At 44.7% G+C, this 25,060-nt stretch overlaps 1 protein-coding gene and 1 pseudogene across 5 annotated transcripts in view; both read left to right on the forward strand.

Moving 5' to 3' along the window:
- The window catches only part of rmdn3 (regulator of microtubule dynamics 3), a 430,747-nt gene that overhangs the window by 255,351 nt on the left and 150,336 nt on the right, over positions 1–25,060 (forward strand). The window lies entirely within an intron of this gene.
- LOC139263612 (U2 spliceosomal RNA) lies at positions 1,150–1,388 on the forward strand (annotated as a pseudogene).

Below are 25,060 nucleotides of genomic sequence, written 5' to 3' on the forward strand. Positions count from 1 at the left end.
GTGAAAGTCACGGCCAATTGAAGTTATTGACGTGATTTTAACTTCAAATCGCAGGAGGCCTGCACGTACCAAGGCCGCCAGTGAGACATGGCGTGAAGCAGCAATGTGGCTAGAAAAGGGCACGGTAAGTGAAATGAAGAGCTTCGTGGAGATCAGGAGGAACAGCATTATTCCTCAGGGTCCCGCAAGGAATCTGTGCCCCACCTCTTTCTCCTTCCTCCCCCCGCCATGACCGAGCGCCTCCCTCCCCCCTGACAAAGAATGATGGGTAACAGACATATTGGAGGACAATGTAACTTAAATTTCTTTTCCCTTTTCCCTTCCTGGGTAAGTTGTCAAGGCATTAAATCTAGAGAGAACTGACCAATTTTACCTCCGGAAATGTTGAGCAGCTCTTTGGCTCGCACCCTTGACTACAATGGCTGGTATTGAGTCACGGATAATTTCTTAGGCATGAGAAAGATCCTGATAACTCTCACTCACCTGCAATGTTGTACAGAATATTTCTGGAAATAATTTTCAGGCTTGTCTGTGTCTGCATGGAGGGAATCCAGAGCCATATAGTGACAGCAGGTAAGAAATATGTGTGTGCAATGAAATTCTGTATGATTCACTTCCTTCGCATGTACAGCGGCTTTCTTCTGTTTTGTTTATATTTGAAGAAGTCTGGAATCTGAAATGGCGATCTTGTTATCCAGTATATAGTACACTGAGACACAGAATTACATTATATTTTCAAACGTCTAATGTTATAAATTAGCGAACACTGCAGAAACATCGCCCTCCCTATCTCTGTAATCTCATTCACTTCACAACCCCCCCCTGAGATATCTGCGCCTCCTCAAATTCTGCGTTCTTGAGCATCCCTTATTATAATCGCTCAACCATCGATAGCCATGCCTTCAGCTGCTTAGGCTTTGGAACTCCTTCCCTAAACCTCTCCACCTTTAAGACGCACCTTAAAACCCAGCTCTTTGATCTGTAATTTCTTATGTGGCTCGGTGTCAAGTTTTTATCTTATAATACCCTTGTGAAGCACCTTGGAATGTTTTACTACGTTAAAGGCGTTCTATAAATAAAAGTTGTTGTTGAAACATACACATCTGAATCAAGTACATTTGTGGCTTGCACCTGTCTTGTTGCAAAAGTAGTATTTCTCGGCCTTTTGGCTAAGATCATGCGTAACTGACCTGACAGGGGAGTAACCATGACCCCAAAGTGGTTCTCCCTGGATCAGGAAGGTGGTTCTCCTATGCTTTTTGGAAATAGGAGGTGGGTGGGGTGGATTGACCCATCCACCTCCACGGAGGTGTGTGGGGGGGCCTGACCCATCCACCTCCATGGCACGAACCTGGTATTGCAGTACTTCCAGGAACGGTGCAGTGGCTCTCGGCCTTTTGGCTAAGAGCATTGGCGCAGAGTGATCCTTGATGTGTGCAAGGTGACCTCTGGCGTTTGTGATTTGACAAAGAATTGGAAAGATTGGCAACGAAAAATTCAAATGAATCACTAGAATCGCTATAACTGAGGAGATTGATTTGAAGTGGAGCAGTTTGAAATGAAAGAGAAAATTGGTGCAAGGGTTCAATGGACCCACATGGTGGTTAGAGGAAGAAGAGGAGTTGAGAAACCAAGCTCACTGGCTCAGTTAACTCCCTCTATACTGCGCCAAGGGCTGCCCAATAGCATTACGAATGATCAGGAGCACTCTTATGTTGACAAAGCAGACCATTTCTAAGAAAACTGGAATTGATTTAACTGAGGATTATTCATAATTTGTTCAGCATCTACAGAGGCCTTCAGCCAGTGGGGAAAAAATCATCTCAGCCAATTATCCCTTTAAGAAAATCATGGCTGGAGTGGCTATGTGGTCTTCCCATGCTCCGCTGTGTAAGAGTCTCTGCTTTAGTTAGCAACCATTAGTTCATTCTCCATTATTGTTGGCAGCAGATTAATCTGTTGTCTCCCATAACAGAAAATGTTAGAATCTCCATTTATGTTTTTTTTTAAATGGTATAAACATTTCCAGATCCTTTTCTGCATTCTTTGAACTTATAAGTCAGAAATTTCATTGAAATTTCTTCAAGCTGTTTAAATTTTTCCAATTGTACTTTTTGCTGCAAACTTCTTATGCCATTATTCGCCAGCCCTTTCTTGGTCTGTACCCTATTGAGTCCTATCTTGATTGAACCACCCCACCTCAGCCCTTATTGTTACCAGTTCATCATTGTTGGTCAGCTTTTGGTTATAACTTATGTGTTGACTATCATCATCATCATAGGCAGTCCTTCGAAAGCAAGGAAGACTTGCTTCCACTGAGTGAGTTCTCAGGTGGCTGTACAATCCAATGTGGGAATTACAGTCTCTATCACAGGTGGGGCAGACAGTGGTTGAAGGAAAGGGTAGATGGGGAGCCTGGTTTGCTGCACGCTGTTTCTGCATGCTCTCGGCGACGACACTCGAGGTGCTCAGCGTCCTCCCAGATGCTCTTCCTCCATTTTGGGCGGTCTTGGGCCAGGGATTCCTAGCTGCCGCTGGGGATGTTGCACTTTATCAAGGAGGCTTTGAGGGTGTTCTTGAAATGTTTCCTCTGCCCACCAGGGGCTCGCTTGCTGTGTAGGAGTTCCGAGTAGAGCGCTTGCTTAGGGAGTCTTGTGTCGGGCATGTGGACAATGTGGCCCGCCCAACGGAGCTGGTCAAGCGTGGTCAGTGCTTCGATGCTGGGGATGTTGGCCTGAGCGAGAACACTGAGTGCCTATATCCTGCCAATGGATTTGCAGGATCTTGCGGAGGCAGCGTTGGTGGTACTTCTCCAGCGCTTTGAGATGTCTGCTGTATATAGTCCACGTCTCTGAACCATACAGGAGGGTGGGTATCACTACTGCCCTGTAGGCCATAAGCTTGGTGCCAGATTTGAGGTCCTGGTCTTCAAATACTCTCTTCCTCAGGCGACTGAAGGCTGCGCTGGCATACTGGAAGCAGTGTTGGACCTCGTCATTGATGTCTGCCGTTGCTGATAGTGGGCTGCCGAGGTATGGAAAATGGTCTACATTGTCCAAGGCCGCGCCGTGGATTTTGATGACCGGGGGGGTCAGCGCTATATGGCGGGGTCAGGTTGGTGGAGGACCTTTGTCTTATGGATGTTTAGTGTAAGGCCCATGCTTTCGTACGCCTCGGTGAAGGTGTTGACGATGGCTTGGAGTTCGGCCTCTTTCGACCCACCGATTCATTGGGATCATCTGGCAGGTAGGAAAATTTCGGACTTGGTCAAGGGGCATTCCACAAGGCTCCTCTTCACGTCATTGGAATGCATCAAAGAGGTCTAGATTGAAGATATGTTTGAGCGGCTGTCTGGAGTAGTTTATATGTTTATGAAACAGGACTGTTTAGAGCAGCTGATTTAAATTTTGCAAAATCTATTCTGAAAGCCAAAATGGCAGCTCTTGTGAGCCACACCTCTCTTTTGTTTTTTTAAATTATCTTGGGCTCAATTTTCCCTAATTATCTGCGCCGTTTTCTTGGCGTGCACCGTTTTTTGTGGAGTAAATTCAAATCTCTCAGTTTCCCCAAAGTTTCTGTGCCAGCACAATTCAGTTAGGTATGATTCTTTTAGGTTACGTTTTTTTGCATCATAGTGGGTGTAACCTGATGTCTGCGCCAGTTTTTCCACATTTAAGCAAGTTTGGCCAACGTACATTTTTCTTAAGACAGCGTATGTGACCACTCCCAAACAACCTTCAGGGCACTTAGGAAAAAGAAGCGCACATTACAAAATCGGCGCAGAAAGACACCATTGTTTTGAGGCGAAGTTTTGGAGGGAGTCAAGAAGGCAAAGAATATGCATCATAAATCTTAATTGTTTCAAAGTCAAAAGGGAGAAAATAGAAGTCTTATGCAATTCTTTAATTTTTTTGATTTTTTTCAAAGTACCACGCCACCACCAAATGTCTCCTCACCAAGCTCGAGGGTTGGAGCGTTGGCCAGCAGAATTGCTCCCTCACCCGGGCTCAGGGCTCGGCTTCAAAAGAAACCCAGGAGGGGTAGGGTGGGCTGTGGTGGAAGCCAAACTGAACTGCCTGCCACTTATATAAGGGAAGAGAACCCTTAGGCTATACAGCAGCTTCAAAAGAAGCCCGGGGTGGGGGAGCGATTCTGCCAGCCGACGATCCGACCCTGGAAACCGGTGAGGAGACGTTCGGTGGTGGGGCAGTACTTTGAAAAAAATCAAAAATTAAAGAATTGCATTAGACTTTGTTGCTCCACATGTCTTCATTGAATGCCTAGCTTCCCGTTCTAAGCAAGCCTATTGCGCATGCGCAGACCAGGGTGTGGTCCATACTAGTGCGTGCACCTTGGAGAGAGAGAAAAAAGGTGGTGTGAGTGCTTTGTCCTACTGTTTTGAGCTTCTTGCAAAGCTACAATTAAATTATGGGGGCAATATCGACAGTGCCATACCTCGTACAAGCCTTCTGCATAATGGTGCTGCGGAGGAGAAGATTGATTTGGTATCATCACCTGAGGAACCTCTGAGCACGTAGGATGATGGGCAGGAGGCCTGACCCACATCGGGTATATCGAGACAGGCATTCATACCTGCACCTGAGTGATGCAGACTGTGAGAGAAGGCTGCGTTTCTGCAAGGAAGTTGTAACAAAGATCTGTGAGTTAATAAAAGCAGACCTGCAACCTAGAAACTTCAGGAGGACTGCTTTGTCAGTTGAAGTAAAGGTTACAGCTGCACTTCCATTTTATGCATCTGGATTATTCCAGGCCACAACTGGGGATGTGTGTGCCATTTCTCAACGTGCAACACATATCTGCATTCGGCAGATGACTGCTGTACTATATGCCTGGAGGAATGACTACATAAAGTTCCCCATGACCACCCAGGCAATGCGTGACAGGGCTGTGGACTTCTCCAGGATTGCTGGCTTCCCAAAGGTACAGGGCTGCATTGATTGTACCCACATCGCCTTGCGAGCACCTTTGGAGGATTCCGAGATGTACAGGAACAGAAAAGGCTTCCACTCGTGCGGCTTGTCTGTGACGACATGCAGCGCATCATGGCAGTTGATGAGAGATACCCTGGGAGCACCCATGATGAGTTCATCCTTACTGAGGCCGTTATATCTGCCATGTTTCAGATATGAGCCACTTGGCTCATGACGCCTCTACGCGTAACCCGGACAGAAGCTGACCGGGAATACATCATGTTGCACATTGCGACGCGCAGCACAATAGAGAGGACCATTGGCATCTTGAAACAGTGTTTCCAATGCTTGGACCATTCCGGAGGCTACTTGGAATACTCCTCTGAGATTGTTGGTCAGTTCACTGTTGCCTGCTGCATGCTGCATAACTTAGCCATCATGAGGCAGCAGCAGCTGGTAGTAGAAGATCCACCTGATGTGAGAGTGGTTGATGATGAGGAGGTAGATGCAGATGAGGAGGAGGAGGAGGAGGACGAGGAAGCCATGCAACGACCTGAACCCGGAGCACGACGGCGGAGGAGGGTGGGCCGTCGTGCCCCTTTAACGATTGCTCGAGACTTGCGCCAGCAGCTCATCCGTGAACACTTTGTTGCCTGGAGGCTCAGCGGCAACTATTCCAAATGGACCGTGTTTACTGTTTGGACCTGTCCCATAATGTTGTGTTGTGTTAATAGAACAAATAATGAAAATGATTCAGTTATAATTTAAAATATATTTTATTCAAAAGTTTAACACTTGTTAGTACTTAACTTTAATAAAAATATTCTTGAATCAAACTTTAAAGTATTCAGTTAAGATCACTTAGAAACTTTAAGATCACTTACCAACTTTTAAACTTGTAAATTTACATCTCTTACAAAACTCTTTTAATTTGAGATCAGATACAACAGTAACAGCAGCAGCAAAGCAAGGCTGCACCCATCTCTCCTCCACCTTAGTCTAAGATTGCCCGCTGCGCTTGGGCTAGGTGACATCACCCCTGCCCGCAAGCAGTGGCGCAGCGTTTCTTAGATTGGTACCAAGCTTATTCTTTCGAGCATCTTGGGTAATGCGCACTTCTTCATGGGGGGCATGGGCAGGCTGTAATGTGGAAGGACCGGCTTGGGCCTCTTCAGAGATTGATCTGGGGATTGGAGTGGGAGTGGCACTTGATTCCGTCAATGGCCGCGGGGTCCAGGCGTGTTCCCTTATTGCAGCAGCTACCTCCGACATTCCCTCCCTCGTGTTCCCCGACAGCGTCTCAACTACCTGAAACATTCCCTCCCTAATGTTCACCGACAGTGTATCAGCTACCTGTGATATTCCATCCCTAATGTGGCCGGACAGTGTTCCCATTTCTCGTGAGAGTGTTGTTACTTCTCCCGACAGTCCCGATACCTCATCACCCACACCACTGATGGTGTCCAGGAGTGATCGGGTAAGGTCAATGCTCTCCCCATTCATTGCCATCATCTGAACCACATATGTTACATTCTGCACCTCAAGAGAGCTTCCCGTCGCTGCATCCCACTGGGACCCGCAGCCTCGGACGGTGGGGCCTTGGATGTGGCTTGCTGCACCCCACCGGAACACCCGCAGCCTCAGACTGTGTGAAACCATGAAATGTTCCAACACTTGTACCACTCGGGAAAGGGGCTGGCACCTCAATGACGGCAACAGAGCCGCCTCCAGAGTGAGTACAACAGTGGGGGCTTCATCCTCCCCCTCACCCTGACCCCCATGCTCTTGGTCTGGTAGGTCGGATTGGAAGATGTTCTCCTCTTCTGACTCGTCTGCGTCTGAATTTTCTTCTGCATCGGCTTCAGCCTCATCAGGGTTGGCTCAAGCTCTGCAAAATATAACACACAAATGGTTCGCAGCAGAGGAGGGGGCAGGATGGCATGAGTAGGCTCGTACACAGCGCAGGCAGCAGGCTCATTTGAAAGACCACAATGAATGACAGCGCATTGCATCAACTGAAGTGTAGCTGACTGAGAATCCCCATGAACCAAAGCATGGCTAGTCCGCACAGTACTTAACATTTAGCAAAGCCAGACTGGTATTTGAAGGACTTGCCCTCTCTTTTGAGTGTGGGCCCAGCTTGTGCAGTGGTGGTTGCTTTTCTGCAGGCAGGACCTATCAAAGTAGCGACCCTATCTTCCACGGGTGTCAGTGGGTGCAGATTTGCCGGGCCTCACCACTGTTTGAGTTTTCTTTCTCTTGTTGTGTGCCACCTTCCTCTGCAAAGATGAAAATATTATGATTTAGAGAGGGTATCTTTCTGCTGGGTGGGACATGGAGATGTAAATGTGGATTCTTTTCTCTCAATCTGGTTCAGTAAAATTACTGAGTCGAATACCTCTTGTGCTTTGAACAAAGCAGTCTTTATTTTACCGGCCGGAAAGACGTATCAGACAGGGGATATACATTCTCGATCGAGCGTACACACTCCCTACGGATAAGTGAAGTAACATCGTAAAGCGACAACAGTTATACATTCTCGGCAAAAGATAACAAGATAGGGGTAGAGTGACATCCTAGTTCAACCTATCTCTTTTGGTCCCTCTTTCCCTTTGTCCACTCATAAGCCGACCTAAGTATGATCTGATTTTAAACAAAGACCTTCTGTTAATGTTTCAGGTTAATAACATGATTTAATAAGACCTTGAGGTTTTTCTGCAAGCTGTGGGTTTTGTTTCAATATGTGTTAGCGTTGTAACATTTCGCAGTCTCGAGTCCGAGATGTCATGGCTATTCCTCCATGAATTCTTTGTTAGCTTATACTGTCCCTATACAATTCCCACGTTCTCAACTTCAATGTCTCTATACATTTTAAACATTCACAGAGATAGTCACATTTACAATTGTACTTACAATGAACAAACTAAAATATTACTTGCACTAACTGCTTCATCAAGGTTCTGCCCCTTCTTTCTGCACTGGCCTCCAGACATCGGGGTGGTCACATTGCACAGTAATCTTGTGAAAGTTGGTTTCAGCGTTTCTTCATTTCTTTTGGTGAAACTTTTATTTGACCTCTGCTGGTGTCCAGCTCGTGCCATCTGGTCTCAATTACAGTAACCAGGGCCTCCACTTCGTCCTGTGAGAAATTCTTGGTCCTTGAGCCGCGTTGCATGTTGCAGCTCTGATTTTAAATTCTCTCACACCACTCAGAATTAAGGTTCTCGCACACAACTGGCTCTTTAAAAATGGCTGAATGCAGACTGGGAGCTGTACTGGGCAGTCACGTAAAAAACGTCTTTTTTTCGAGAAGGGGGGGGGGAATAGTTTTTTCTGCGCAGACATTAGGCTCCACCCCCTGAAGCTAAAGGACAGGCTGTGCGGCGCCAATTTCAAAAATTAGAATGGGGAAACTTTCACTTTTTTTTGGAGTTGTCAGGCTCCAAAAAACGGCATAACTCTTGAAATACGCCAAAAAAACGGCATGGGGAAAATTGAGCCCAATATTTGGTCAGTCCCTGTAGTATTTGGAGAATGTTGAGAAAAGAGAACAAGGTTTTCTTCATTCTTTGAACTGAAGTACCCTTCACAGATATGCACCCCAACAGCCTCATTTCCTTGCTTGGGATGCAACATAATTCGGTGTCATTCCCGTCTTCTTCTTCAGTATTTGGCTCAAAGGAAACCAGAGTCCTGAAGATGTGAAAGCACGCTTTAGTACTACAACAAATTGGTGACGACCATGTGCATGACATCTTAAAAGGAAGTTGTCCTTTTCAATTTTTAATATTTGGAATATAACCAACTAGGTGTACTAGTGATGCCTCAATTGGAAGAAAGAAGATCTATCGGGTAGGTAATCCCTCCACACCATACCACCAAAGCAAATCTCCCCTTTCCCCTCCTGCCCAGCAAAAGCTGTGCTGAGAAATTCATCTTATTCCAACTGTAATTATCAGACAGCTACAAAGAAGACAGCCATATTTCCTTAGTTTTGCCATTCAGGAGACTTAAATTATGAAGTGAAAACAGGATCAGAGTATATATAAAACTATAAAAAAGTATGCGTATTACAGTTAGCAGTTCTTTCATGGGTTTATCTTTAGTCTTGGGTGAGGACTAGAGAGGCTGTTCTAAGCATTAAGGAAGTGTTCATACTCTTGTATGAATCTCTGGCACCTTATTCACATCCAAATGGTAGGAATTTAGAAAGCAAAAGCTCCAAATGTTGGAAATATACAGGAGGTCAGTCAGCAGCTGAGAGCAAAAAAGTTGAGATAGAAACTAATCAGTACTACCACAGAGCAAACAGGATAGCATTTATAGGAGTGAGGGCAGGGACAGCAGCGAATAATGGTTCCTTCCCTCTGAGAGAGTCTTTTATCTGTGTTGACATCAGGTCCTGGATTTTCCAATGGGGATGTATCTCTGGCACAGCGAGACTTCTGCCCCCTGATCCACCTGTATTTCTGGCCCCTGGGTCATTTATATGCAGGAGATGGACTCCTTACTGGGGGCTGGAGGAGATTACAGAGATAGGGAGGGGCGAGGCTATGGAGGGGTTTGAAAATAAGGGTGAGAATTTTGAAATCGAGGCGTTGCTTAACCGAAAGCCAATGTAGGTCAGCGAGCACAGGGGTGATGGGTGAGCAGGACTTGGTGCGAGTTAGGACACGGGAAACTGAGTTTTGGATCACTTCAAGTTTACGTACGTTAAAGGGTGGCCCAAGTGTTTAATGTTCAATTTGGGACCAACAACGGTGGCTGTACTCCTAATTTAAATACATTTGCATGCACCGTGATGGGCACATTTTAGGCTGCTGGGTACACCCTCTGAGAAATGAAGGAGGTGGGAGCCTTGCAGAATGTGTCCTCAAGCATGTTTCCATCCATGCCTGCCCAGATCGGTGAAATGGTCGCCGAGGGACCAGCCGGAAAACTCCACCTGTATCAATAGCCTCTCTTCTCACATTCACACGCTGTCAGATCTGCTGTGTGCATCCAGCATTTGCGATTTTCCTTTGTATCTCTGCTTTGAAGATGGTACCTTTGTAAATACAGAAATATTTATTGTAGGGTAGCCTGTAGTGGATCTCTGTTTTGTCGACATCCTTCATGTGTTGTCAGCTTCAGTTTATTGATTATATGAAAACAGTGCAGTATTCTTCTTCGTTTTTCTCCACAGTTGTAAAATTGTATCCAACTTTCTAAACTTGCCATTGTTGCTTAACCATTTTCTAGGAAAAAAATCAGAGAGACGCTCATTAAAACTGTATGGCTGTCCTGCTGGGCAGATTAATTATCGTGTTTCAAAACAGCATTAAACAGAACAGACTTGACGTCAATATTGGGCTCATAGTGATACTTCTGTCAGCACGACTGAAACTTGGGTGTTCTCAAACACTTATCTACTTGAACAAATATTTTCAAGTATTTTCTCAGCTGTGAGATCAATGAGAGCGGTGTTTCCTCACAGCATGGCAACATGTTTTGCTTGCAGCCATCTCCGAGTTAGGAATCAACATTCTCTTCGGTGCAGTCAGTCAGCATTTGAAATCATGCTGCGAAAATTTAAAAAGTATGGGGTGGGGGCAGAGAGGTGAAGCCTGAAAGCTGTACATCAATAAAAGTGCCTCCACAATCTGTTGAATTAGCTGATGACCGTGGGATCCTCTTGCACAGCTGCCCCCTCACCGTCCTCCGTTCCTACTTCCTCAGTTGTTCATAGCAGTAACTCCCACACGTTACCAGATTTTATTTGACCCACATCTGTGCAAATATATCATTATTGAGGAAAATATTTTTTATAAATCACCCCCTCAATAATATGCAACTTTGTTTAAAGGAGAATTGCCATAATTGTTCTTGAGCACTCTTATATTCAACAACAACTTGTATTTATATAGCGCCTTTAACATAATGAAACCGAGTGAACCAAGGCGTTTCGCAGGAGTATTATGAGATGAAAAAATCTGACACCAACCCACATAAGTAGAAATTAGCACAGGTGACCAAAAGCTTCGTCAAAGAGGTATGTTTTAAGGAGTGTCTTGAAGGAGGAAAGAGAGGAGGAGAAGTTTAGGCAGGGAGTTCCAGAGCTTGGGGCCTCGGCAACAGAAGTCACGGCTACTAATGCTCAGGAAGGCAGAATTAGAGGAGCGCAGACATCTCGGGAGGGAGGAGAGGGGGGTTGTGGGGCTGGAGGAAATTCCAGAGATAGGGAAATTTCGGGAATGAAGACTTACAATCAACGCTGGGCTGATCATCTGCGGGTGGTTGTATGTATGATTTCTTGCAACATTATTGGTGTGCTGCTCGAATAGCGGTTAGGAATTTTGAATCTGTCTTTGTCAATAAAAGGTTAAAGGCAGAAATCGTGTGCCTTGTGTAATTTCTCATAAGTCTGAAGTCTGAACTTTCTAACCTGTTGGACGGAGCAATGGGTAATTCCGCACGTCGTAAGAACATAAGAACATAAGAATTAGGAACAGGAGTAGGCCATCTAGCCCCTCGAGCCTGCTCCGCCATTCAACAAGATAATGGCTGATCTGGCCGTGGACTCAGTTCCACTTACCCGCCCGCTCCCCGTAACCCTTAATTCCCTTATTGGTTAAAAATCTATCTATCTGTGACTTGAATACATTCAATGAGCTAGCATCAACTGCTTCCTTGGGCAGAGAATTCCACAGATTCACAACCCTCTGGGAGAAGAAATTCCTTCTCAACTCGGTTTTAAATTGGCTCCTCCGTATTTTGAGGCTGTGCCCCCTAGTTCTAGTCTCCCCAACCAGTGGAAACAACCTCTCTGCCTCTATCTTGTCTATCCCTTTCATTATTTTAAATGTTTCTATAAGATCACCCCTCATCCTTCTGAACTCCAACGAGTAAAGACCCAGTCTACTCAATCTATCATCATAAGGTAACCCCCTCATCTCTGGAATCAGCCTAGTGAATCGTCTCTGTACCCCCTCCAAAGCTAGTATATCCTTCCTTAAGTAAGGTGACCAAAACTGCACGCAGTACTCCAGGTGCGGCCTCACCAATACCCTATACAGTTGCAGCAGGACCTCCCTGCTTTTGTACTCGCAATGAAGGCCAACATTCCATTCGCCTTCCTGATTACCTGCTGCACCTGCAAACTAACCTTTTGGGATTCATGCACAAGGACCCCCAGGTCCCTCTGCACTGCAGCATGTTGTAATTTCTCCCCATTCAAATAATATTCCCTTTTACTGTGTTTTTTTTCCCCAAGGTGGATGACCTCACACTTTCCGACATTGTATTCCATCTGCCAAACCTTAGCCCATTCGCTTAACCTATCTTAAATCTCTTTGCAGTCTCTCTGTGTCCTCTACACAACCCGCTTTCCCACTAATCTTTGTGTCATCTGCAAATTTTGTTACACTACACTCTGTCCCCTCTTCCAGGTCATCTATGTATATTGTAAACAGTTGTGGTCCCAGCACCGATCCCTGTGGCACACCACTAACCACCGATTTCCAACCCGAAAAGGACCCATTTATCCCGACTCTCTGCTTTCTGTTAGCCAGCCAATTCTCGATCTATGCTAATACATTTCCTCTGACTCTGCGTATTTTTATCTTCTGCAGTAACCTTTTGTGTGGCACCTTATCAAATGCCTTTTGGAAATCTAAATACACCACATCCATCGGTACACCTCTATCCACCATGCTCATTATATCCTCAAAGAATTCCACCAAATTAGTTAAACATGATTTCCCCTTCATGAATCCATGCTGTGTCTGCTTGATTGCACTATTCCTATCTAGATGTCCCGCTATTTCTTCTTAATGATAGTTTCAAGCATTTTCCCCACTACAGATATTAAACTAACCGGCCTATAGTTACCTGCCTTTTGTCTGCCCCCTTTTTTAAACAGAGGCGTTACATTACCTGCTTTCCAATCCGCTGGTACCTCCCCAGAGTCCAGAGAATTTTGGTAGATTATAACGAATGCATCTGCTATAACTTCCGCCATCTCTTTTAATACCTGGGATGCATTTCATCAGGACCAGGGGACTTGTCTACCTTGAGTCCCATTAGCCTGTCCAGCACTACCCAACTAGTGATAGTGATTATCTCAAGGTCCTCCCTTCCCACATTCCTGTGACCAGCAATTTTTGGCATGGTTTTTGTGTCTTCCACTGTGAAGACCGAAGCAAAATAATTGTTTAAGGTCTCAGCCATTTCTACATTTCCCATTATTAAATTCCCCTTCTCATTTTCTGAGGGACCAACATTTACTTTAGTCACTCTTTTCTGTTTTACATATCTGTAAAACCTTTTACTATCTGTTTTTATGTTTTGCGCAAGTTTACCTTCGTAATCTATCTTTCCTTTCTCTATTGCTTTTTTAGTCATTCTTTGCTGTTGTTTAAAATTTTCCCAATCTTCTAGTTTCCCACTAACCTTGGCCACCTTATACGCATTGGTTTTTAATTTGATACTCTCCTTTATTTCCTTGGTTATCCACGGCTGGTTATCCCTTCTCTTACCGCCCTTTTTCACTGGAATATATTTTTGTTGAGCACTATGAAAGAGCTCCTTAAAAGTCCTCCACTGTTCCTCAGTTGTGCCACCGTTTAGTCTGTGTTTCCAGTCTACTTTAGCCAACTCTGCCCTCATCCCACTGTAGTCCCCTTTGTTTAAGCATAGTATGCTCGTTTGAGACACTACTTCCTCACCCTCAATCTGTATTACAAATTCAACCATACTGTGATCACTCATTCCGAGAGAATCTTTTACTGGGAGATCGTTCATTATTCCTGTCTCATTACACAGGACCAGATCTAAGATAGCTTGCTCCCTTGTAGGTTCTTTTAACATACTGTTCTAAGAAACAATCCCGTATGCATTCTATGAATTCCTTCTCCAGGCTACCCCATGCGATTTGATTTGACCAATCGATATGTAGGTTAAAATCCCCCATGATTACTGTCGTTCCTTTTTCACATGCCTCCATTATTCCCTTGATTATTGCCCGCCCCACCGTGAAGTTATCATTTGGGGGCCTATAAACTACGCCCACCAATGACTTTTTCCCCTTACTATCTCTAATCTCCACCCACAATGATTCAACATTTTGTTCATTAGAGCCAATATTGTCTCTCACAACTGCCCTGATATCATCCTTTATTAACAGAGCTACCCCACCTCCTTTCCCTTCTTGTCTATCGTACAGATTATGTCTTTATGGAAGAGCACTGAAGGAAGCTTGACATAATTGTTTCTTCTGCACATGCAACTGTTCCCCAGACGCTCCCGTTCTCTGGAACTTTGTCTCTTTTACACAGAAAATTGATTGCAGCCATTACCAGTAACACTGAAAAATTGTCGTTTTTTATCACAGATATCTTAAAAATTGTGCTGTCTGACAAAATGTTATTGATTTATATGAAAAATACCATGGCCGAGTAAGAGTGATTCTCTGCCAGTCTGTCTCTTGCCCGTCCAGCTCCATCCTGATGATGCTGCTGCTCCAAGGGTCGAATTCTGCTCCACGCAGGAAATGAAAATTACTGATGTCCCACCTGATAAATTTTTTTCAAACACCAGTTATTGAACAATAGTGCATTCACATTACCAGCTCACAGCAGGTGCGAAGCAACTTCGGCTTCGCACCACTGCTAGATCTGTGGAGTGTACATCAGGTGTCAAGCCTTTATTGAGAGTATGGTAATACAGTGGTTATGTTACTGGGCTAGTAATCAAGAAGCCTTGAGTACTAATCCAAAGAATGTGAGTTCAGATCCCACTGTTTGAGAATTTGAATTTAATTTTAAAATCTGGTATCAAAAAAGTGACCTTGAAGCTTGCAGATTGTGGTTAAAAACCCAAGTAGTTCAGTAATGTCCTTGGGATAAGACTGCCATCCTTACCTGATCTGGCCAACATGTGACTCCAGTCCCACTCCAAGTCCCAAGGTGGTTACTCTTATTGGCCCATTAAGTGGCCTATCAAATCACTCAGTTGGAAGGCCCACCATCACTGTTTCAGGGCAATTTGGGAGGAGCATAAAATGCCCACTTTGCCAGAAACACCCACATCCCAAAAATGAATAAAAAAAACAATTGAAGCAAAGCAGAGTGAGACAGTGTCAGCCAAGGCTCAGTTGGTAGCACCCTCGCCTCGTCAGAAGGTTGTGGGTTCAAGTCCCACTCTAGACACACAATCTCGGCTGACACTTAAGCGCAGTACTGAGGAAACCCGCTGCACTGTCAGAGGTGCCGTCTTTCGGATGACACATTAAACCAAAATCTACCTGCCTCCTTGAATGGGCATAAAGGATCTCCCTGGTGTCCTGCATAATAATTACTCCTCAACGTACAAGACTGAAACAGATTACCAGTTTATTACCTCATTGCTGTTTGTAAAGTGCAAATTGGCTGCCGCATTTCCCAACAGTAGAACAGTGGCAATACTTCAAAAGTACCTTATTAGCTGTAAAGCATTTTGGGACGTTCTGAAATCATGAAAGGTGCTATATAAATACAAGTTACTTATTTTAGAGTCTTGCTCAACTTCCAGTGTCAGGCTGAATGTGGATTCAGGCTGCATTTGTACTGTAACTGTGGCAGCAACGCCATCTTGGCATTAATTGCGAGGATAGTTTTGTTGCTACAGTCTCACTGTATGCATGTTGTTTTAATACCTGGCAGTGTGGTACGGGCCTGTAACCATGTTTAGTAATGAATGCGTACAGTTGAGTTTCCCATTCCAATTCTAAATGGGTATTATAAAATGAGTGACGCCATCCATATACGTTTCAAATATCCAAATGACGAGAAAGGATTCTGATTAACATACAGATGAATGTATCTCATTAAAAAAAATTGGCTGACCTCATTACTGAATCTGCGTGAATGTACGTGAGCTGTGAGAGATTAGTCAGTACTGTCGTTCTTCAAACACATTTTTTCCAGTGGCCATAAATTACATTGAGTTGGTTTTAACTGAAAGACTTGCATTTATATAGTGCCTTTCATGACCTCTGGACGACCCAAAGTGCTTTTACAGCCAATAAAATACTTCTAAGGTGTAGTCACTGTTGTAATGTAGGAAATATTGGAGGTTGGATGTTGCCTGTAATACACTTCTTTTGCTCTTTACTTCTTTTCCTCTGAAGTAACAAACTTGCAGTTTTAAGTGAAAATCAGGGATTGGCATGTGTGTGTAACGGCTGTAATGATCTGGTTGGGTTCTAGACTTCCTTCATTAGATTAACAACCTAAAACATTATTGCATGGCTTCTGTAATATCCAGCAGTTGCAGATCCATCGACGTGACAAGTCGGGTGAAGGCTGAACAGGAATTTCACTGGCAAAACTCTCAATCTGATTTGTTGTTGAAACCATAAGCAAGTTGACAGGAATATTTTAGAAGTTTTTTTTTATGCAACATTCTGGATGTATCGGTCAGACCTGAAATGTGATTATAGAGAATAATGGATGCAGAAGAAGAATTTTAAGGCCATTATCCAATGGTGGGATTTATATTGCACTCCAAACCATGAGTACAAATTGTAACTAATCTTTGAATGCCTCAGTTAGATCATGGGCTTCACATGACTCCCAGGTGCTAGTTATATATTTTTTTTCTTGCACTTTAATTGTTTTTATTTATGTTGTTTTTCAGCTGTTTTTTATTTTAGTGTTGTGCCTTCCTCTCTCTCAAATGTTTTCTTCCCTGCTCTCCTGAAGGCACTGCCTTCCACTGGGATATGTCTTCTCAGCAGATCCAAACCCTACTTTCACTTGACATTCACATGCATACAATTACCAGCAGAGGTCACTGGATAGCAATCAATAGTGGGCAGCCTAGCTGACTTTATTTGTTTCCAACTCCTTAACAACAACTTGCATTTTTATATAGCGCCTTTAACATAGTAAAACATCTCGAGGCGCACCCAGGGGACTGATGCCATTTGGAGCACCCCGATTACTATCCCAGCTGACTCATTCTGTTTGGTTCAATTTCACACCAGTCAGCGCACTCACTAGCGGAGTCATTGGAGGAGCTCAGTGTGTGTTTATAGTTATTTTGCCCGTGGCAGCTTTTTGCGTATTTCATGTTGATTCATGATGAAATTCGCACTGGCAGATTAATAATTGTGATTAATTGCTCCAAATTTATTTTGAAATAATTTCTAGAAGCTGCTGTGTGCCCTGTAAATTCCATACTAATAACTGTGTAGTTTGAAATGTTCTCATAAATGGGGCAGCCCCATGTTAGATATTATTGAGGGCCTGCCATATGGTAGGGAACATCCTTCTTTTGAAATAGTTTTTCTCATTGTCTTTTTTGGGGGCATACTGGAGTGCAGGGGGGCAAAATTCAGCCTGCCGATAAGGCCTGTTATTGTCAGAAAGCAGCAGTGATGCAGCAGTGTCGAATGGTCGCCAATTTTTTTGTCAAATGGCTGCCGCTCGCGAAATTTTCCTCGGTTTTTCTGGCGGTTCCCACGTCCATCCCGCTGCTGCCGAACCCTCCTAAGTGCGTCATCAAAGCGCGCACCGCTGATCTACCGCTCCGCAAGCAAACTTCACCTCAAAAAAATCCTGCAGCTGCCGCGCGGTGCCCCCGACAGTTTTTTCTGTCGGTGCACTGTGTTTGTAGTGTGTGCAAAATGGCAGTGCGGCCTCCGTTAAAGGCCATCTTCTTTATTTTTGTCGGCCGACTACCAGGTTGGCCCGACAATTATGCCCCCGGGTTTGGCCGGGCTGCTAACACCAGTGTGAGGCCGCTGGCCCGGCTGAAACACTCCCTGGTGGCTCAGTGGCCCTAACTAAAATAATCGTAGAGCTCGCAGCGGATCTCCCCTTCGAGATGGTGACACGCCAGCGTGATGATATCATCAGCGCTACGCTGATGACTGACAGCGCCAGACACTCCGCCCGCCCCCACTTTCACACCCCTCTTGTGACTAGTGATCTGCTCTCCGACCCACTTCCACCCTCATTATGATCGACTTCCACTCCGCTCAAAAAAAAAGCTGAATTTCACGCAAAAGGTTATCGTATCCACCGCGGTGGTGAAAACACATGAAAAATGGTAGGTGCGACCCGTTTCCGGCGGAGGTAAATTTCTACCCCTGGAACTCTTCTCTGGGAGACTGAGCATAATGTCACCGTTGCATGGCTTTCCCCAAGAAGGTGGGTTTCTGTTGGTCTTGCCTGGGCTGTTTATGTGAAAGAGGAAAAAATGCCTCATCTATTCATTCAATGATCACAGCAAGTATTTAAAGACTATCTTACAATAGGCACAAATATCACAGTACAACCTGCTGGATCTCGGTGTACTGTTTATTAAAATCCCATAATTTTAGCGTGATGTCATGTAATGTGCTTGTGCAGTTTTCAGCTTTTTAAGATCATGATCTCGGTTGTACCACCACTATTTTGACTGGGGAAGGTGGTAAGAGTGGCTACAAAGCTGAGGATGAGAAGAAAACATCTGTAAGCCAAATGTTCCGTATTTACTTCTATATACATGTTGAACCTCGCTTATCCGGCACCCTCGGGTCCTGGCCTGTGCCGGATGAGGGGAGGTCATCGACCGCGGGGGAGGGGGTGGGGAGGAGGAGGTCGGTCACCCAAGCGGGCCCCAAAGAGTCGACGGATGCCGAAGAGTTGGCGCGGCCAATGGGCCCCGAAATGCCGATAGGCCCCAAAGAGTCAGCGCGGGACTGAAGAATCGGCAGGCCCCGAAGAGTCGGCGCGGCCTGAGCAGGCCCCAAAGAGTTGGCGCGGCCCGAGCGGACCCCGAAGAGTCAGTGTGGCCCCGCTGGTCCGACCCCCTGGATGGAGCACTGTGGGGAGGAGCGGCTGGCCCAAGGACTGTGGCTGCAGAAGTTCCAGCAGGGCCACAAGGAGGAGGCAGCCGATTGAGGAGAAAGATTATATTGGTGAGTAAGATTTTGACTGGCTACATTCTGCACATGCGCCACCCGACAGCCAGGAATGATGCTGGACGAGGGGTGGTGCCAGATAAGGGAGACTCGGATAAGAGAGGTTCAACCTGTAATTGGTTAAGTGCATCTATTTGCAGTTATACCATTGAAAATGGTAATCGTTTGTAAGTTCATCTTTATTATAGCTAATACTGCTGTAAATGCTTCTATTATTGCATATAAATATGAAAACTGCATTATTACAAATGTTCTGTAAATCTGTTTGATTGTATAAATCCCTATCTATGCTTATTGGGAGCACACTGTAAACCCACTAAATTGATGCACTCCGTCATCTTTGCTTAACACCAGCAACAAGTCTACTTTGTCAACTGTTAGCTTAGTTCTTTTGGTAACATGGGCACCTCCGAGTCAGTGTGTTGTAAGTTCAAGCAACAGTCTATGACTTGAGCACATAACTGAATGGGTATACAACATTTTGCGAGGGATAGGGAAAGAGCCAGAAGTCGTGATCCATGTTGGAACCAATGACATAGTTAGGAAAAAGGTTGAGATAGAGTTTCAGGAGCTAGGGAGGAATTTGAAGAGCAGGTCCTCAGTGGCAGTAATCTCTGCCTTACTCCCAGTGCAACGTGCTGGTGAATATTGGAGCATCAAGATAAGACAGGTTAGCATATGGCTGGACAAATGGTCAGGAGGGGACGGTTTCAGATTCCTGGGGCATTGTGACCAGTTCTGGAGCAGGGTGGACCTGTACAAGGTGGACAGGTTGCACCTCAACAAAGTTGGGAACCAATGTTCCTCGCAGGGAAGTTAACTAATGCAGTGGGGGAGGGTTTAGACTAATTTTGCAGGAGGATGGGCACCAAGATAAAAGATTAGAGAAGAGAGACAAGGTGCACAGAGGACTGGGAGAGACAAACAGTGTTAGAATAAAGATTAGTTCAGAAATAGAAGGGATTAGATGGGGAGTGGATACATGTGAGGCACATTAAGATAGGTTTAAAGTGCATGGCTGTAAAATGTACAGTGTGTGATTATTATAGAGTGGCAATAATGGAGTCCAAGGGGAAGAATAGGCACTTAGGGCTAGAATTTCAAAAAAATCCGTCACGCTGTACTGCCGCCCAAAATACCATTAAGATTTTTAAATTACCTCGGGCGAAAAATTCCACAAAAAAGGAAAAACAATTCTGCCCGGCGGAAAAAATGGACCTTACACCCCGATCCTCGGCGGAAAACGTGATCCTGGGCCGATTGGGCAGTTCTTAATCAAAATGGGTGGTAATTACTAAAATTTAGACCGAGGCTGCGGGTTGGGCCTAGGAGGGGAGGGAAACACAAAAAATATTTTTTCCAAAAAACATAAAATAAAAAATCAGAGAACATTCTCAGGACCCTTTTCAACTTAATCGCTGTAATAGAATTTAAAAATAATTATTAAAAACCCTTTCATTTACCTTTTTTTGCAGGGCTACTTACCTACCGTCCAGTTCCGGCTGCTTTTTGTGGGCGATTTTTCAATCTTACCTACGGATCACCGCCGAGCCCAAACTTGGGCGGTAGCGGTTTTTTCGCCACTGCCGCCGGTGGTCCACTCCCCAGCGATATTTTGAAACCGCTGGCGGAACTCTTTGTGGAAATTTCTGCCGGGTGGTTTTCCGACCAATCCTGCTGAGAAACCGGGCAGAAATGCCATGGAAATTCTAGCCCTTAATTTTCCTGGCTACGATGTATTCAAGATAGGGAAGGGGGGATAAAAGGGGGTGGCAGTATTGAGCAAAGAAACTGTTACAGCACTAGAAAGAGATGATGTACTCAAGGGTTCAAAGACAGAATCTATTTGGTTAGAATTTAGGAACAATAGAGATTTATTATGCTGATGGGAAGGAGATAGAGGAACAAACTTTCAAGCAAATTGCTGAAAGATGCAAGAACTTTAGAGCAGTGATAATGGGGGACTTCAATTTTCCTAATATAGACTAGGAAAATAACTGTGTAAAGGGCAAAGAAAAGGAGGAATTCCTGAACAGTGTACAAAAGAACATTGTGGATCAGTATATTTCTAGCCGAACAAGAAAGGAAGCCAGGCTGGATGTAATTCTGGGGAATGAAGTGGGGCATGTGGAACATGTTTCAGTGTGGGAGCATTTGGGAAATAGTAATCATGATATAATTAGGTTTAGAGTAGTTATAGGAAAGGACAGGAAAAATCAAATGTGAAAATACTCAAATGAAGGAGAGCTAATTTCAGTGAGTTGTAAAGGGATCTGGCCCAGGTGGATTAGAATCAAAGATTGGCTGATAAAGCAGTATATGTGCAATAGGAGGCCTTCACAGAGGAGGTAGTTTGGATACAGACTAGACACATTCCCATGAGGCAGAAAGGAAAGGCATCCAAAGCTCGAGCTCCCTGGATGACTAAAGATATAGGGATCAAAATTCGGTTTGTTACATCATCCGTTAGCGCCGGAGGGGGGCGGCTAAGGACTTATCGTCGCCGCGGAGCGGGTTCCTCGCTTCCCAAAAAATTTAGTTGGGCGGTGGGGGCAGCGCTAAGAGGTACCGTTGCATGCTCTACAGCCACCCATGTGGTGACATCATTGAGCGTGCAACACCCTTTGGCACCGTGGCTGCGATATTAGGTAGGTTCGGCAGCTTCACCGGCAGGCATCGGTACATCTGGGATCTCGGGGCGTTACCATCCGGAGATCAAGGTAATTTGTTAACTTACATTTTTTTCAGCATATATTTATTAATGGCACCAGTGGGAAAGTGTGGGTGTGGATGAAAGAAGTTTTTGAAAACTTTTGTTTTCAGTTTTATCCGCTAGGATGCCGACTGTCGGAAAATTGAGTCGGCTTCCTGAGCTACCGCTCCTTTGGCACCCGAGGACGAGTGTGCAACTCTTTTAGCGCTGCTCTCTCATCTTTGGGGAAAAATACTGAATTTGGCAAATTGAGGCGGTGATTATCGCCTGGCGGTCAAATCACCCTTCAGGCGGTGTTCCCGCCTCTTAAACGGCGGTACCGAATTTCGACCCCATAGAGGTTAAAATGAAACAGAAAAAAGAGGTTTACGATAAATGTCAGGTTCATAATACAGTAGAGAACCAAGCTGAATACAAAAGGTACGGAGGTGAACTGCAAAAGAAAATAAGAGGGGCAAAGAGAGTGTATGAGAATAGATTAATAGGTAACACAAAAGGAAACTCGAGTTTTTTATAAACATATAACTAATAAAAGGGTAGTCAAAGGAAGGGGGACTGATTAAGGACCAAAAAGAAGATCTACTCTACTTGTGGAGGCAGAGGGCATTGAGCACTTTGCATCTGACTTTACGAAAGAAGAGGATGTTGCGAATCTGACAGTAAAGGTGGAGGTAGTGGAGAAATTGGATAGGATCAAAATAGATAAAAAAGGTAATTAAAAGGTTGGCATCGCTCAAAGTAGAAAGGTTACCCTGTCCGGATGGGATGCATCCTAGGTTGCTGAGGAAAGTAAGGTTGGAAATTGCACAGGTTCTGGCCACAATCTTCCAATCCTCCTTTTGATATAGGAGTGATGCCATTGGACTGGAGAATTGTAAATGTTACATCCCTGTTCAAAAAAAGGATATAAACCCGGCCACTGCAGGCCAGTCAGTCGTGTGTGATCTTTTAGAGACAAAAATCCAGGACAAAATTAATTGACACTTGGAAAAATGTGGGTTAATAAATGAAAGTAAATACATATTTGATAAAGGCAAATCCTGTTTGATTAACTTAATTGAGTTCTTTGAGAAAGCATGGCAGGAGAGCTCGGTCATGTGTTATGCTCCTCCTGTACCATGTGGGAACGCAGGGACACTTCTGGTGTCCCTGAGGACTACATGTGAGAGAAGTGTATCCACCTCCATCTCCTGACTGACCGCGTTGCGGAATTGGAGCTGAGGGTGGATTCACTCTGGAGCATCCACGATGCTGAGAATGACATAAGTGGCACGTGTAGTGAGTTGGTCTTACCGCATGAGAAGGATCCACAGCCAACTAGGGAATGGAAGACCAGCAGGAAGAGTAGCACAAAGAAGGTAGTGCAGGGGTCCCATCTGGTCATCCCCCTGCAAAACAGATACATTGCTTTGAGTGCTGTTGAGGAAGATAACTCATCAGGAGAGAGCAGCAGCAGCCAAGTTCATGGCACCATGGCTGGTTCTGTTGTACAGAAGGGCATGAAAAAGAGTGGGAGAGCGATAGTGATAGGGGATTCAATCATAAGGGGAATAGATAGGCATTTCTGCGGCCGCAACCGAGACTCCAGGATGGTATGTTGCCTCCCTGGTGCAAGGGTCAAGGATGTCTCCGAGCGAGTGCAGGACATTCTAAAAAGGGAGGGAGAACAGCCAGTTGTCGTGGTGCACATTGGTACCAACGACATGGGTAAAAAAAGAGATGAGGTCCTACGAGACAAATTTAAGGAGCTAGGAGCTAAATTAAAAAGTAGGGCCTCAAAAGTAGTAATCTCGGGATTGCTACCAGTGCCACGTGCTAGTCAGAGTAGGAATCACAGGATAGCACAGATGAATAGGTGGCTTGAGCAGTGGTGCAACAGGGAGGGATTCAAATTCGTGGGGCATTGGAACAGGTTCTGGGGGAGGTGGGATCAGTACAAACTGGACGGTCTGCACTTGGGCAGGACCGGAACCAATGTCCTAGGGAGAGTGTTTGCTAGTGCTGTTGGGGAGGAGTTAAAGTAATATGGCAGGGGGATGGGAACCAATACAGGGAGACAGAGGGAAACAAAAAGGAGACAAAAACAAAAGACAGAAAAGAGATGAGTAAAAGTGGAGGGCAGAGAAACCAAAGGCAAGAAACAAAAAGGGCCACTGAATATAAAAGGGGTCAAAACTAAAAATCATGGTTTGAAAACTAGGATGACAACACTCTAACTAAATGCACGCAGCATTTGAAATAAAGTAAATGAGTTGACGGCACAAATCATTACAAATGGGTATGATTTGGTGGCCATTACAGAAACATGGTTGCAAGGTGGCCAAGACTGGGAATTAAACATACAGTGGGATCTGACGATTCAGAAAGATAGGCAAGAAGGGAAAGGAGGTGGGGTAGCTCTGTTAATAAAAGATGATATCAGGGCAGTTGTGAGGGATGATATTGGCTCCAATGAACAAAATGTTGAATCATTGTGGGTGGAGATTAGAGATAGTAAGGGGAAAAAGTCACTGGTCGGCATAGTTTATAGGCCCCCAAATAATAACTTCACGGTGGGGCGGGCAATAATCAAGAGAATAATGGAGGCATGTGAAAAAGGAACGGCAGTAGTCATGGGGGATTTTAACCTACATATCGATTGGTCAAATCAAATCGCACGGGGTAGCCTGGAGGAGGAATTCATAGAATGCATACGGAATTGTTTCTTAGAACAGTATGTAACAGAACCTACAAGGGAGCAAGCCATCTTAGATCTGGTCCTGTGTAATGAGACAGGAAAAATAAACGATCTCCGAGTAAAAGATCCTCTCGGAATGAGTGATCACAATATGGTTGAATTTGTAATACAGATTGAGGATGAGGAAGTTGTGTCAGAAACGAGCGTACTATGCTTAAACAAAGGGGACTACAGTGGGATGAGGGCAGAGTTGGCTAAAGTAGACTGGAAACAAGGACTAAACGGTGGCACAATTGAGGAACAGTGGAGGATTTTTAAGGAGCTCTTTCATAGTGCGCAACAAAAATATATTCCAGTGAAAAAGAAGGGCGGCAAGAGAAGAGATAACCAGCCGTGGATAACCAAGGAAATAAAGGAAAGTATCAAATCAAAGACCAATGCGTATAAGGTGGCCAAGGTTAGTGGGAAACTAGAGGATTGGGAAAATTTTAAGCAACAGCAAAGAATGACTAAAAAAGCAATAAAGAAAGGGAAGATCGATTACGAAGGTAAACTTGCGCAAAACATAAAAACAGATAGTAAAAGCTTTTACAGATATTTAAAACGGAAAAGAGTGACTAAAGTAAATGTTGGTCCCTTCGAAGATGAAAAGGGGGATTTAATAATGGGAAATGTGGAAATGGCTGAGACCTTAAACAATTATTTTGCTTCCGTCTTCACAGTGGAAGACATAAAAACAATGCCAAAATTTGCAGGCCACAGGAATGTGGGAAGGGAGGACCTTGAGACAATCACTATCACTAGCGGGGTAG

The sequence above is a fragment of the Pristiophorus japonicus genome, chromosome 4, assembly GCF_044704955.1.
Source record: "Pristiophorus japonicus isolate sPriJap1 chromosome 4, sPriJap1.hap1, whole genome shotgun sequence".
In the NCBI taxonomy this organism is placed as follows: Eukaryota; Metazoa; Chordata; class Chondrichthyes; family Pristiophoridae; genus Pristiophorus; species Pristiophorus japonicus.